At 44.7% G+C, this 13831-nt stretch overlaps 1 non-coding gene across 1 annotated transcript; it reads left to right on the top strand.

The window, feature by feature from the left end:
• Positions 1-6322: 6322 nt before the first annotated feature.
• Trnat-ugu (transfer RNA threonine (anticodon UGU)) lies at positions 6323-6397 on the top strand. Its single transcript has one exon. It is a non-coding gene; the product is annotated as a tRNA-Thr (tRNA).
• The last annotated feature ends 7434 nt before the right edge of the window (positions 6398-13831 follow it).

Raw genomic sequence — 13831 nt, forward strand, 5'->3', positions numbered from 1 at the left:
TGTAGAATGAGAACACCATTGGGGAACTCTGAATACTTCGAAACAAGAAAAGGACTTAAGCAAGGAAGTATTCTATCTCCTGCATTTTTTAATGTTGTGATGGAGGGAATGAATAGGGCAGTTAAAGATATATAAAAAGAAAAAGACAAAAAGATGATTTTTGCAGATGATATGGTAATATGCTGTGATATAGAGGTAGATGTACACTTGCAACTTGATGTGTGGAAGGAAATAATGAAAAGGTATGGATTAAAAATAAATAAAAATAGGAGTGAAGTAATGGTATTTGGAAGAGAGAAAGGGGTCAACAGAAACATTACCTTGAATGGAGAACCCCTCAAGTTTCACTTATTTAGGGAGTGAAATATCTAGGGACGGAAGAATAACCAACGAAAGTAATAGAAGGCTACAGAAGGAAGGCAATTTCTACCCAACAAGAAAACACCTGATTTGGAACAAGGAAGTTTCAGAAAAAGCAAAACTCCTTATGTATAATAATTATTACTTCCCTATTGTCACCTATGGTGGAGAAACATGGACAATGACTGGAACGGAGTGGAGCAGACTGCAAGCAGGGGAAATGAAATTTCTCAGAGCAGTTACGGGAAAAACAAGAATGGACAGAGGAAGGAATGTAGAGATTGGAAAGGACCTTAAACAAGAAAGTATGAGAGAAGAAATTGAAAAAAAAAAAAAAAGATTAAGATGGTATGGGTATGTTAAGAGGATGCATGCGCAGAGGCTCCCCAAAATTATGGAAGAACTAAAGATGGATGGAAAATGGATTGAGAATATCTGAGGAAAGGAAAGGTGTGCCTTGGCAGCAAGTGGAGGAAGAAAAATATTGGGAGGACCGAGCCAAATGGAGAGGACTCGTCAGCACTCAGACCCGGCAGTAGCTGGAGCGGGATCCGGATATAAGAGGCGTGTTCTTTAAGTAAGTACCGTTATGAAATTAAAAAAAATACGTGCTAAGATACCTCAATAATTTTATTTTTACATGAATACCTGTACCTTAATCTATGCACTGACGCCATTACAGTCTGATTCTTCCTTGTTTACGTTGTGTCCTGAGTGTTTAAGATGCCTCCGATAATCGTGAGTCCCGCCGAATGTGAAGTACGGGCTTTTGTATGATTTATTAGTGCTAAAGGCCTAAAAGCGATCGATATTCATGGTGAGATCTGTGCAGTTTACGGAGAAAACAGTACGAGTGACAGAATGGTAAGAAAGTGGGTGAGAGTATTTAAAGATGGCCGCACAAATGAGCATGATGAACAACGGAGTGGGCGTCCTTTGGTCGTTAATGAAAGTTTGGTGCAGGAAGTAGACAATAAGGTGAGAGGAAACAGACGCTTTACGATTTCCTCCTTGCGGGATGACTTTCCTAATGTTTCTCGTAGAGTTTTGTATGGCACTGTGACCGAGGACTTAAATTACCGAAAATTGTGCGCACGTTGGGTACCGAAAATGTTGACGGATGTGCACAAAACCAAACGTTTAGACAGTGTATTGACTTTCCTTCAGCGGCACCATAACGACGGTGACGATTTATAAAGCCAAATTGTTTCGGGCGATGAAACGTGGGTGGCCTACGTCACACCAGAACCAAAGCAACAGTCCACGGAAGTTGAGCAAGGGCATCGTTCTGCTGCAAGACAATGCCCGTCCGCATGTGGCGAATCAGACCAAAGATCTCATCACATCTTTTCGATGGGAAACTCTAGATCGTCCTCCGTACAGCCCCGATCTTGCGCCCAGTGACTACCATCTGTTCCTGCACTTGAAGAAACACCTGGGCGGTCAGCGTCTTCAAGACGATGACGAAGTGAAAACAGTGGTGATGCAGTGGTTAACAAGTCAGGCGGCAGACTTCTATGAGGAGGGTATTTAAAACTGGTACAACGTTATTACAAGTGCCTCAGTACTGACGGAAATTATGTAGAAAAGTAGATTAAGGAACAGGCTTTCATGTAAAAATAAAATTATTGAGATATCTTAGCATGTCTTCTTTTAATTTGAAAACGGTACTTACTTAAAAAAACACGCCTCGTAGATATACAGGGTGTTACAAAAAGGTACGGCCAAACTTTCAGGAAACATTCCTCAGACACAAATAAAGAAAAGATGTTATGTGGACATGTGTCCGGAAACGCTTACTTTCCCTGTTCGAGCTCATTTTATTACTTCTCTTCAAATCACATTAATAATGGAATGGAACCACACAGCAACAGAACGTACCAGCGTGACTTCAAACACTTTGTTACAGGAAATATTCAAAACGTCTTCCGTTAGCGAGAATACATACATCTACCCTCCGTCGCTTGGAATCCATGGTGCGCTGATGCAGCCCTGGAGAATGGTGTATCGTATCACAGCCGTCTACAGTACGGGCACGAAGAGTCTCTACATTTGGTACCGGGATTGCGTAGACAAGAGCTTTCAAATGTCCCCATAAATGAAAGTCAAGAGGTTTGAGGTCAGGAGAGCGTGGAGGCCATGGAATTGGTCCGCCTCTACCAATCCATCGGTCACCGAATCTGTTGCTGAGAAGCGTACGAACACTTCGACTGAAATGTGCAGGAGCTCCATCGTGCATGAACCACATGTTGTGTCGTACTTGTAAAGGCACATGTTCTAGCAGAACAGGTAGATTATCCCGTATGAAATCATGATAACGTGCTCCATTGAGCGTAGGTGGAGGAACATGGGGCCCTATCAAGACATCACCAACAATGCCTGCCCAAACGTTCACAGAAAATCTGTGTTGATGACGTGATTGCACAATTGCTTGCGGATTCTCGTCAGCCCACACATGTTGATTGTGAAAATTTACAATTTGATCACGTTGGAATGAAGCCTCATCCGCAAAGATAACATTTGCACTGACATGAGGGTTGACACATTGTTGGATGAACCATTCGCAGAAGTGTACCCGTGGAGGCCAATCAGCTGCTGATAGTGCCTGCACACGCTGTACATGGTACGTAAACGACTGGTTCTCCCGTAGTACTCTCCAGACAGTGACGTGGTCAACGTTACCTTGTACACCAGCAACTTCTCTGACGCTGACAGTAGGCTTATTGTCAACTGCACGAAGAATTGCCTCGTCCATTGCAGGTGTCCTCGTCGTGCTAGGTCTTCCCCAGTCGCGAGTCGTGGGCTGGAATGTTCCGTGCCCCCTAAGACGCCGATAAATTGCTTCGAATGTCTTCCTGTCGGGACACCTTCGTTCTGAAAATCTGTCTCGATACAAACGTACCGTGCCACGGCTATTGCCCGTGCTAATCCATACATCAAATGGACATCTGCCAACTCCGTATTTGCAAACATTGCACTGACTGTAAAACCACGTTCGTGATGAACACTAACCTGTTGATGATACGTACTGATGTGCTTGATGCTAATACTGTAGAGTAATGAGTCGCATGTCAACACAAGCACCGAAGTCAACATTACCTACCTTCAATTGGGCCAACTGGCGGTGAATCGAGGAAGTACAGTACATACTGACGAAACTAAAATGAGCTCTAACATGGAAATTAAGCGTTTCCGGACACATGTCCACATGACATCTTTTCTTTATTTGTGTGTGAGGAATGTTTCCTGAAAGTTTGACCGTACCTTTTGGTAACACCCTGTAGAGGTAATGGATCTTCATATAACATAACATGTAAAAAAGAAGAAGATAAGCAAGTAGTAATTCTTTTTCGCGGATTGCAAGAGGCCAGCGGGAGTCTCCGGCGCTAGGCGGGATCCGGCTGGCAGGAGAGGCTGCAGAGCTCCGCGGGGCGCGGCGTTCCGGGCCCCAATATTTCGCCGTTTACTACGCGGCGCCTCGCTGCGCGGGACATAAATTAGTCCCCAGGCGGCAGGCGGCACCAGGGAGGGGGTTCCCCGCGGCCGGCTACCTGCCGGGCCGTAAAGTGTCGCGACTGCACCAGCACTGGTGGTGGCGGGAGGCAGGGGGCGGGGGGCGGCCGCTTTGTCGGCGGCACGGACCGCCCACGCAGCCACCAGGTGGCCGCGCTGTGTAGACAGTCTGCGCCCCGCAGAGAGCCACTGGCTGGCGCAAGCGGCGCCTCGTTCCAACTCAGTCTGCGGGTGCTAGGGGGGCCACACTAGGGGAGTTTATTTCTGCTTGCGGCGTCCCTCTTAAATGACTGCCATGTAGCTTTTGTGCTTAGGTAATTGAACTGGATTCGAGTACTCCTCCTCACCCATATGAAAGTGACTTTATTTTTAATAATAATTTTCCAGCATTGAGAATGTGCGTAACCTTCGCTACATTTCAAAATAATTTCTACTCTGTTTGGAGTCTACCGATGTGTTACTCAACAACGATGTTATTGCAGTTAGAATTATATATTAGTACCTTCAGCTGCTGACGGGCGTTGATATATATCAAGGGGATAGGTGAAAATGTGTGCCTCGACCGGGACTCGAACCCGTATTCTCTGGCTTTCATGGCAGGCACTCTACCAATCTGAGCCACCGAGGACACAGAGGATAGTGCCACTGCAGGGACTATCTCGCGCACGCCTCCCGCGAGACCCACAATCTCACCTTGTATGTCCACACACTACAATCGTAGTGTCCCTATGTGATATATATCAAAGCCCGTCACCAGCTGAAGGTATTAATATTTAATTCTAATTTCGTTCTAGACGGCTGCAGGTCATCAATGGCGTCTACTCTTTCGGACATGTCCGAAAGGACAGACACTATATCCATATAAGCATATACACCACTGGTCATTAAAACTGCTACACCAAGAAGAAATGCAGATGATAAACGAGTATTCATTGGACACATATATTATACTAGAACTGACATGTGATTCCATTTTCACACAATATGGCTGAATAGATCCTGAGAAATCAGTACCCAGAACAACCACCTCTGGCCGTAATAACGGTACTTGATAGGCCTGTGCATTGAGTCAAACAGAGCTTCGATCTACAGGTACAGCTGCCCATGCAGCTTCAACACGATACCACAGTTCATCAAGAGTAGGGACTGGCGTATTGTGACGAGCCAGTTACTCGGGCACCATTGACCAGACGTTTTCAATTGGTGAGAGATCTGGAGAATGTGCTGGCCAGGGCAGCAGTCCAACATTTTCTGTATCCAGAAAGGCCCGTACAGGACCTGCAACATGCGGTCGTGCATTATCCTGCTGAAGTGTAGGGTTTCGCAGGGATGGAATGAAGGGTAGAGCCACGGGTACTAGCACAACTGAAATGTAACGTCAATGCGAAAAAGAGTTGACCGAGACTTGTAACCAATGGCACCCCATACCATCACGCCAGGTGATACGCCAGTACGGCGATGACGAATACACCTTTCCAATGTGAGTTCACTGCGATGATGCCAAACACGGATGCGACCATCATGATGCTGTAAACAGAACATGGGTTCATGACGTTTTGTCATTCGTGCACTAAGGTTCGTCGTTGAGTACACCATCGCAAGCGCTCCTGTCTGTGATGCAGCGTCAAGGGTAACCGCAGCCATGATCTCAGAGCTGATAGTCCGTGCTGCTGCAAACGTCGTCGAACTGTTCGTGCAGATGGTTGTTGTCTTGCAAGCGTCCCCATCTGTTGACTCAGGGATCGAGACGTGGCTGCACGATCCGTTGCAGCCTTGCGGATAAGATGCCTGTCATCTCGACTGCTAGTGATACGAGGCCGTTGGGATCCAGCACGCCGTTCTGTATTATCCTCCTGAACCCACCGATTCCGTATTCTGCTAACAGTCATTGGATCTCGACCAACGCGAGCAGTAATGTCGCGATACGATAAACCACAATCGCGATAGCCTACAATCCGACCTTTATCAAAGTCGGAAACGTGATGGTACGCATTTCTCCTCCTTACACAAGGCAACACAACTACGTTTCACCAGGCAACGCCGGTCAACTGCTGTTGGTGTATGTGAAATCGCTTGGAAACTTTCCTCATGTCAGGTGTCGCCACCGGCGCCAACCTTGTGTGAATGCTGTGAAAAGCTAATCATTTGCATATCAGAGAACCTTCTTCCTGTCGGTTAAATTTCGCCTCTGTAGCACATCATCTTCATGGTGTAGCACTTGTAGTGGCCAGTAGTGTAGTTCTGGAAATACCGGCCATGACCTTCTTCTTCTGTGCCGATGCACACATATTACTCGAACTTTTACGGCACTAGGTAAGAATGTCTTCCACGAATAATGAGTGTGTTGGGTAGGGACACTGCGATTGTAGTGTGTGGGCATATAAGGTGAGAATGTGGATCTCGCGGGAGGCATGAGCGAGATAGTCTTTGCAATCGCACTATCCTCTCTGCCCTCGGTGGCTCAGATGGACAGAGCGTCTGCCATGTAAGCAGGAGATACCGGGTTCGATTCCCGGTCGGGGCATGCATTTTCACCTGTCTCCTTTGGTATATGTATCAAGGGGCATCAGAAGCTGAACGTATTAATATATGATTCTAATTTCGTTCTAGATAGCTGTAGGTCATCAGTAGTGTCCGTTCTTTCGGACGTGTCCGAAAGAACAAACACCAAATCCATATAAGCATATAGTTATTGCAGTTGGTTGTTACCGGTAATAGGCGGCGACGTTAGAGTAAACATGGGCAGTAGTGCCTAAGGAAAACGCATCGCAGTGTCAACGCTTTAATGTTAGTGGTGCAATATGCTATCAACCCCGATTACGAGCTGATGCTCGGTAAGCCGATCAAAGCGCCCTCAGTTCCAGGTACAGTAATATTACGGTCGTCTAATGGCCAGTCATTTCAGAATAATACTTTTGTTGTATGGTTTCACTACATACATACATACATATACAGTGGTCACAGGCCCCGCAGATCACACGCTGCGTACACAAACTGCCTCCATTCCCGTTTGTTTTGTGCTCGGTTCCTCCAGGTGTCTTCAGTCTCCAAGACTGTTAGGTCCTTCGCCAGATCGTCCTTGTAGCGTTGCCTCGGTTGTCCTATGGAGTGTCTGATGTTTGGTTTACTGCCAAATGCCTTCTTCGCCTGTCTTTCTACTGGCATATGGGCTATTCTTTTGCTATTCAGCTTCTGTTGTAATGTTGGTTGTTGCATTAAGAGGTAGATTTCCTTATTCCTACTCCTTCTCCATTCCCCGTTATCTAACATTGTTCCCGAAATCTTTCTCATTGCTCTTCTTTTAAATATAATAGTTTTTCCTGTTTGCATTTGTGCTTTGTTCCAGGTTTCTGAACCGTACTTGGCTGCTGGGCACATCACAGTGTCATTCATTTTCATCTTAGTATTCATTGATACTGATTTTGAGATGATCGTGTCCCAGAGGAAATACATACATTTCGTCCTCACTGCTGTTCTTTCCTTGATGTTCGTTTCTGTGCCGTTGCTGTTAGTGAAACAAGATAGCCCTAAAAGAAATAGATTCCAAGATTCCAAGATTTCGTGAGATCATCAGCTTCCGCTTGGAGATTGAGAGGTGGGGGTTCCCGTTCATTGATGTGTTACAATAATGTAGGACGCTGAGTTCATAGGAAGCTTATAAAACGGTGTTTAGCAGCCGCTTCGCAACCACCAATCAACCCAGAGCCAATCCGCTCTGACACACAATTTCTCACTGTGCATTCTACATCAGTGATAGTAAGAGCTTACGAGCTAGATTTTCTAAGTGAAACATTGTTGGCCAACAGTCATAATGATCTTTTCATAAATATGATCCTCAAACGAAGCGGCAATGCCGGCCGAGGTGGCCGAGCGGTTCTAGGCGCTACAGTCTGGAACCACGCGACCGCAGGTTCGAATCCTGCCTCGGGCATGGGTGTGTGTGAATCCCTAGGTTAGTTAGGTTTAAGTAGTTCTAAGTTCTAGGCGAATGATGACCTCAGAAGTTAAGTCCCATAGTGCTCAAAGCCATTTTTTGAAGCGGTAATAAAAACGTAAACAAGAAAAACGAGGAACCTCCGGCACTTTCTATAAGATTGCCGTCTGTTACAAGTGTAAGTTGTCTTCCTTCGACAGGATGCTACAAACACTACGTTTTTCTGTCAACACAAGATAAAATACTTGCTGCGACCTACAACAGACGTACCTCATCGTGTGTAAACTGAGGGGACATATGAAGTGACGTGTTCCTGAGGCAAAGTCAATGTCAGCGAAACTGCACGGACAAGAGCACGAACGTCACATACTTTTAACACAAATCGTAAAATCAACGATATCACAGCAATAAGAAGATTTTGACTAGGTTATCGATTTTAAGAACATAAGAGTGCCAGCTCCAGAAACTAATATTTATCGAAGGAAAGTCGGTGAAGCGGTAGAAATATCGAAGAATGGGAGGCTACAGGCTTCCGTCTTCGTGGGCTGGGTTGGGTTATTTGGGGGAGGAGACCAAACAGACAGGTCATCGGTCTCATCGGATTAGGGATGGAAGTCGGCCGTGCCCTTTCGGAGGAACCATCCCGGAATTTGCCTGAAGTGATTTAGGGAAATCACAGAAAACCTAAATCAGGATGGCCGGACGCGAGACTGAACTGTCGTCCTCCCGAATGCGAGTCCATTGTCCGCCGTCGTGGCTACCAACTCTTACGGAAGTAAACATGCAGCCAAGGATAGCGAGGAACATGAGCAACTACTAATAAAGAGTTGAGGCGGCATGACAACAACGATATTTTGGATTCCTCCCCCCCCCCCCCCCCCCCCCCACCGTTTCAGTATCTGCTCTGAGTATCTACTCAACGGGGACGACCCGCAAAAAGCAATCTGAATATTTTTTACCCAGTAACTCCACTTAACCGGGGAAGCGCGAGAAAACGGACTTTTATAAATGGACACGACACTTTCTTTCGACAGTATTCAGCCATTCAATGACACCAGTAGTGTCCCCGGATATCCCAGCAGAGGGAACGAAATGCCGAGCTTTGAAGAAGTTTGTAGTGCGATATGCAGCGGCCTAACGCCTCATAAGATTCAGGTGTGGAGGACGTGAGATCTCCTTCAGCAACAACGGACTTCTTTTGCACTATGCTGATAATTGCTTGTCTGACCTCCCAGTGAAGCGTCGGTGTACTTGCATTTGGCGCTGCTGTAACTTTCCGAGTACATCAGTGCACCAAGTACCATACGTTGAACTGTTAATGTCAGCATGAATGAATTCACATCACTGTGCATTGGACTCGTCTGGTCCGCTCTGAAAGAATTGGCAGAAGATCGAGGCACGTAAAGTGCGCCCAGACCACTCACTTGTTCGTGAAGCTAATTCATTATCAACATATCCAACATATCCCCACAACTGTTTAAAAAACTAGCCCAATGCATTAACCTAACGATTGATAATTAAGGAATATACCAGTGTTGACAGCAGAATATAAGATGATGGCAGTACTATACTCGTAGTTTCATTTTAGACTAGCATTTCGCTAAACATAGGTACCATAGTATTGAAAAATTCTGATTAGTATCAGATGACGTAGTTCAACAATATATCAGTTGTAGTGCAGTTGTACAACCACATAAATATGTGCTACTGCGGTATATATTTTTCCGTTGTAAGTAGGCTGTTTATGTTTTTATGTTGGCCACGCCACGTAGCGCTCTGTATGAAAATCACTGACTGTGCTGTGAGCAGTCTGTAGCTGGTTGGCATTGTTGGAATAGTCACCATTGTAGTGTTGGACATGTGGAGGTGAGCAGCCAGCAGTGATGGATGTGGGGAGAGAGATGGCAGAATTTTAAGAGCGGAAGATCTGGACGTGTGTCCGCCAGAAAGAGTAATTTTGTAATACTAGATATCATGAACTGATATATTCAAATTCTGTAGGTGGCAGGGGTAAAATACAGGGAGCGAAAGGCTATTTACAATTTGTACAGAAACCAGATGGCAGTTATAAGAGTCGAGGGGCATGAAAGGGAAGCAGTGGTTGGGAAAGGAGTGAGGCAGAGTTGTAGCCTCTTCCCGATGTTATTCAATCTGTATATTGAGCAAGCAGTGAATGAAACAAAAGAAAAATTCGGAGTAGGTATTAAATTTCATGGAGAAGAATTAAAAATTTTGAAGTTCGCCGATGACATTGTAATTCTGTCAGAGACAGCAAAGGACTTGGAAGAGCAGTTGAACGGAATGGACAGTGTCTTGAAAGGAGGATATAAGGTGAACATAAACAAAAGCAAAACGAGAATAATGGAATGTAGTCAAATGAAATCGGGTGATGCTGAGGGAATTAGATTAGGAAATGAGACACTTAAAGTGGTAAATGAGTTTTGCTATTTGGGGAGTAAAATAACCGATTGTGGTCGAAGTAGAGAGGATATAAAATGTAGACTGGCAATGGCAAGGAAATCGTTTCTGAAGAAGAGAAATTTGTTAACATCGAGTATAGATTTAAGTGTCAGGAAGTCTTTTCTGAAAGTATTTGTATGGAGTGTAGTCATGTATGGAAGTGAAACATGGACAATAACTAGTTTGGACAAGAAGAGAATAGAAGCTTTCGAAATGTGGTGCTACAGAAGAATGTTGAAGATAAGGTGGGTAGATCACGTAACTAATGAGGAGGTACTGAAGAGGATTGTGGAGAAGAGAAGTTTGTGGCACAGCTTGACTAGAAGGGATCGGTTGGTAGGACATGTTTTGAGGCATCAAGGGATCACAAATTTAGCATCGGAGGGCAGCGTGGAGGGCAAAAACCGTAGAGGGAGACCAAGAGATGAATACACTAAGCAGATTAAGAAGGATGTAGGCTGCAGTAGGTACTGGGAGATGAAGAATCTTGCACAGGACAGGGTAGCATGGAGAGCCGCATCAAACCAGTCTCAGGACTGAAGACCACAACAACAACAAGCACTGGAAAGCATATTCAGATGATATTCTAGAAAATCCTCGGCAATTGCATTTCCAATTTCAGAAAGCAAAGACACTGATAGTCACAACAAGCTGAAGCCATAAATCTCTCCTAGTTCGGGAAGAAATAATTCTGCAATTTTAACATTTGTGAAGTAAAACGCTTGGCAGGAAGGGGAACAATTTTAAGATTGTTCACATCCCTGATATCCCATGGGATGTTTCTGAGAATCCGGCTAAAATCAAGGATGTTAAGACTTCTTGTCCTTCACTTTGAGGAAGCATGGGAAATGTTTCCAGATTTGGTGTTGTATGTCAGTGTATTTACAGAAAAGGACCTCCATATTCGCATTTCAAATGAAGATGGAAATAATGATGATACTGCCACTTTCGACTTTGAGTTAATGGAAGCTGATGGAACAGACATAGCCTAAATCCTTTAATGGTTGGACTTTGATTGCACACACAGAGAATACAAGTATGTCTTTTGGGTAGTAACATACTCCACTCTGCTCAGTATGTTCATCAAGTATATGGATATTCATTATGAATTGTAACGAAATAAATAATTCCATAATCAATAATGTGCGATTAATTAATCTCCGAAAATAACAGTTGTAGTTAATTTTGCAAACTAAGTTACTATCAGCATGGCTTCCACGAGAGTTGCAAAACCTGCAATGTGAACAGCAAAGTTGTAAAACCTGTTATATGCAAATAAAATATACAAAGAACTTGTTTTCTACTCATCAAATATTTCAGAGCTTTGGTACACGTATTACAATCATGTAGACCTATTGCTTATTAAAAAAATTCAGCTCTTTTCCACACTGTTATTTTATTTTAGTCGTTTTCCTGATTTCTTACAAACTGCTTATTATGCACATAGTTGATTTCGCAAATGGGCTACTCATGTATAGTGTCGATAGCGATTTCGTATCGGTAGGTTGGAACTAACGCTCTATTTTGTAGACGCGCCTTGCATTTCGCATACCAAACAATGGAGTCGACGCGAGAGCAGCAGTACGGCGCAATACAATTCTGTGTTCGTTTAAACTATGCAGCAAATGACACTTACGAAAATCTGCAGCAAGCGTACGGTGAAAGTGTTATACCTGTCCCAGAAGACAGTTAACACCACGTAGCCTCAGTGAGGCGTTGTGACTTTTGCATGGCAATGTCTTTACGATAAGGCGTCTCCATACGACCTATGCATGTGCCCATTCGGTGCCAAGTCTGTTGATTCCAGAACAAAGCTGTGTGAATTGGAACAAGCGTGAGGTGCTGTGTGTCTTTGCTGGTGGAGGGGATGCTCTAGTGGAAACGATTTTAAGCAGTGATGCGTCATGACTGCATTAATATGACTCTTAAGGGAAACGAACCAGCAGAGTGTGGAAATCGCTAGCTTCTCCAACACCAAGAAAGCCGAAAGTTGTTCCTATCTTTAGCGAAAGTGATGGTGATAAGATTATTTGACTATCATGGAATGATTTATCAGCACGCAGATCCCCCTCACGCCACTGTTACTGTGTAAGATGGCAAGAACTATGCCCCTTACATGAAGTCATTAAAGATCTCCTAATTCACGTTGAGCGAACAGTAGGGCTGAACAAAAATGAAAGAAAAGGCACAATGCATGTTGTAGAGGGTATAGTATGGACATATTGAAATAATTAATGTTGGATGATGGTTTTAAAGTAATTCACACGACATGAAAACTTTGTGGAAATGCCTCGATTTACTGGAGGCTAATTTATCAGAATTGACTGTGGCCGGCTGGGGAGCAGCGGAGGGAAGCGACAACAGGCAACTTAGGGTGGCTCAAGCTCTGAGAAAGCGGTAACATGGCGCAGCCTCCAGCTGCCTAAAGATGAGTGACAGTGAGTGGGTGGTTGACCCCATGCTGGTGTACCGGGAAGCACATGGAGAACTTGTATGCCTGATGATAAGTGTGCGTCATCCAGTTTCCAGTGAAACATACGAGAAAGCCGCGCAAAGCTACGGTGGAGTGGTCAACAGAGGCCAAAATATGCATGTTCATGACTGTAGCAACTTCACGCTGAATTCATGCTCAGCAGAGCCTGAAGTAAATCAGCTGAAGAGCGACAGAATGAAATACGCCGGCCTCCAATGGGAACGTAGGACTAAGGAATTTGAAGTACTCTCCTGGGAGTCAGAATTCCAAAAAAATTGGTGTTTTGTGCAAACGCTAACCTTGATGGGTGGCCTGGGAGGAGCTAAATAGCAGAAGTTGAGAGGAAGGGAAATTTTGTGGGAATTTGTTCCCTTCCCAGAGCAGGCATTGGTCGACACAGGGTAGCGATGCATAATTAACACATCTTGCGCTGCAATTGGCGTAAGTGATTTTTCTGGAGGGGAAACCGAGGCGAAGAGCGGACTGGGAGAAGTCTCCGTAGAGGTCTTCTGTTCCCAGCTTTCCTAGAGTGTGGACGTGGCGTTCTTTACTCAGCTTGCCTGAGAGAGAGTGAGCATATCTGCAGTTTAGGACTTAGCAAACAGAACGATTGAGCTTGGAGATAGAAAGTTTTGGTTCAGCTATGTACTGAGCAAGATAGCTAGGAGTGAACAGAAGAGCGCAGCCTTGCAGCACCACGAGGCCGGCCGACGTCCTCACAACGACGCCGCTCCGCCACGCTGTATTCGGTGATACTGCACCCGCTCCGGCTGATTAATTTGTTGGATCATGTCGGCAAAGTTTCCGCGAGGGTTTCATGGGCTGTATATTGGGGAATTCTTCTCGCACTTCGCATTAGCCTAGATCAGTCGATAGGAATTAATTTTGATTTATCGCGCTTTACTCCACGTAAACGCAATTTATTACCACTGCCTGATAGGAGAGTCTTGTAATACGATGATTGAAGGTCGAGAGTTAAAATAAATTTGTGCTAATCGACTGCACTTTCTTAATTAATTTTATGTTCAACATTTGCATCTGGTGTTCAATAGTTGAATATAACATCAATGTGCACCCCCTTTGAATTAAAA

Source organism: Schistocerca gregaria, chromosome 5, assembly GCF_023897955.1.
Source record: "Schistocerca gregaria isolate iqSchGreg1 chromosome 5, iqSchGreg1.2, whole genome shotgun sequence".
Classification (NCBI taxonomy): domain Eukaryota; kingdom Metazoa; phylum Arthropoda; class Insecta; order Orthoptera; family Acrididae; genus Schistocerca; species Schistocerca gregaria.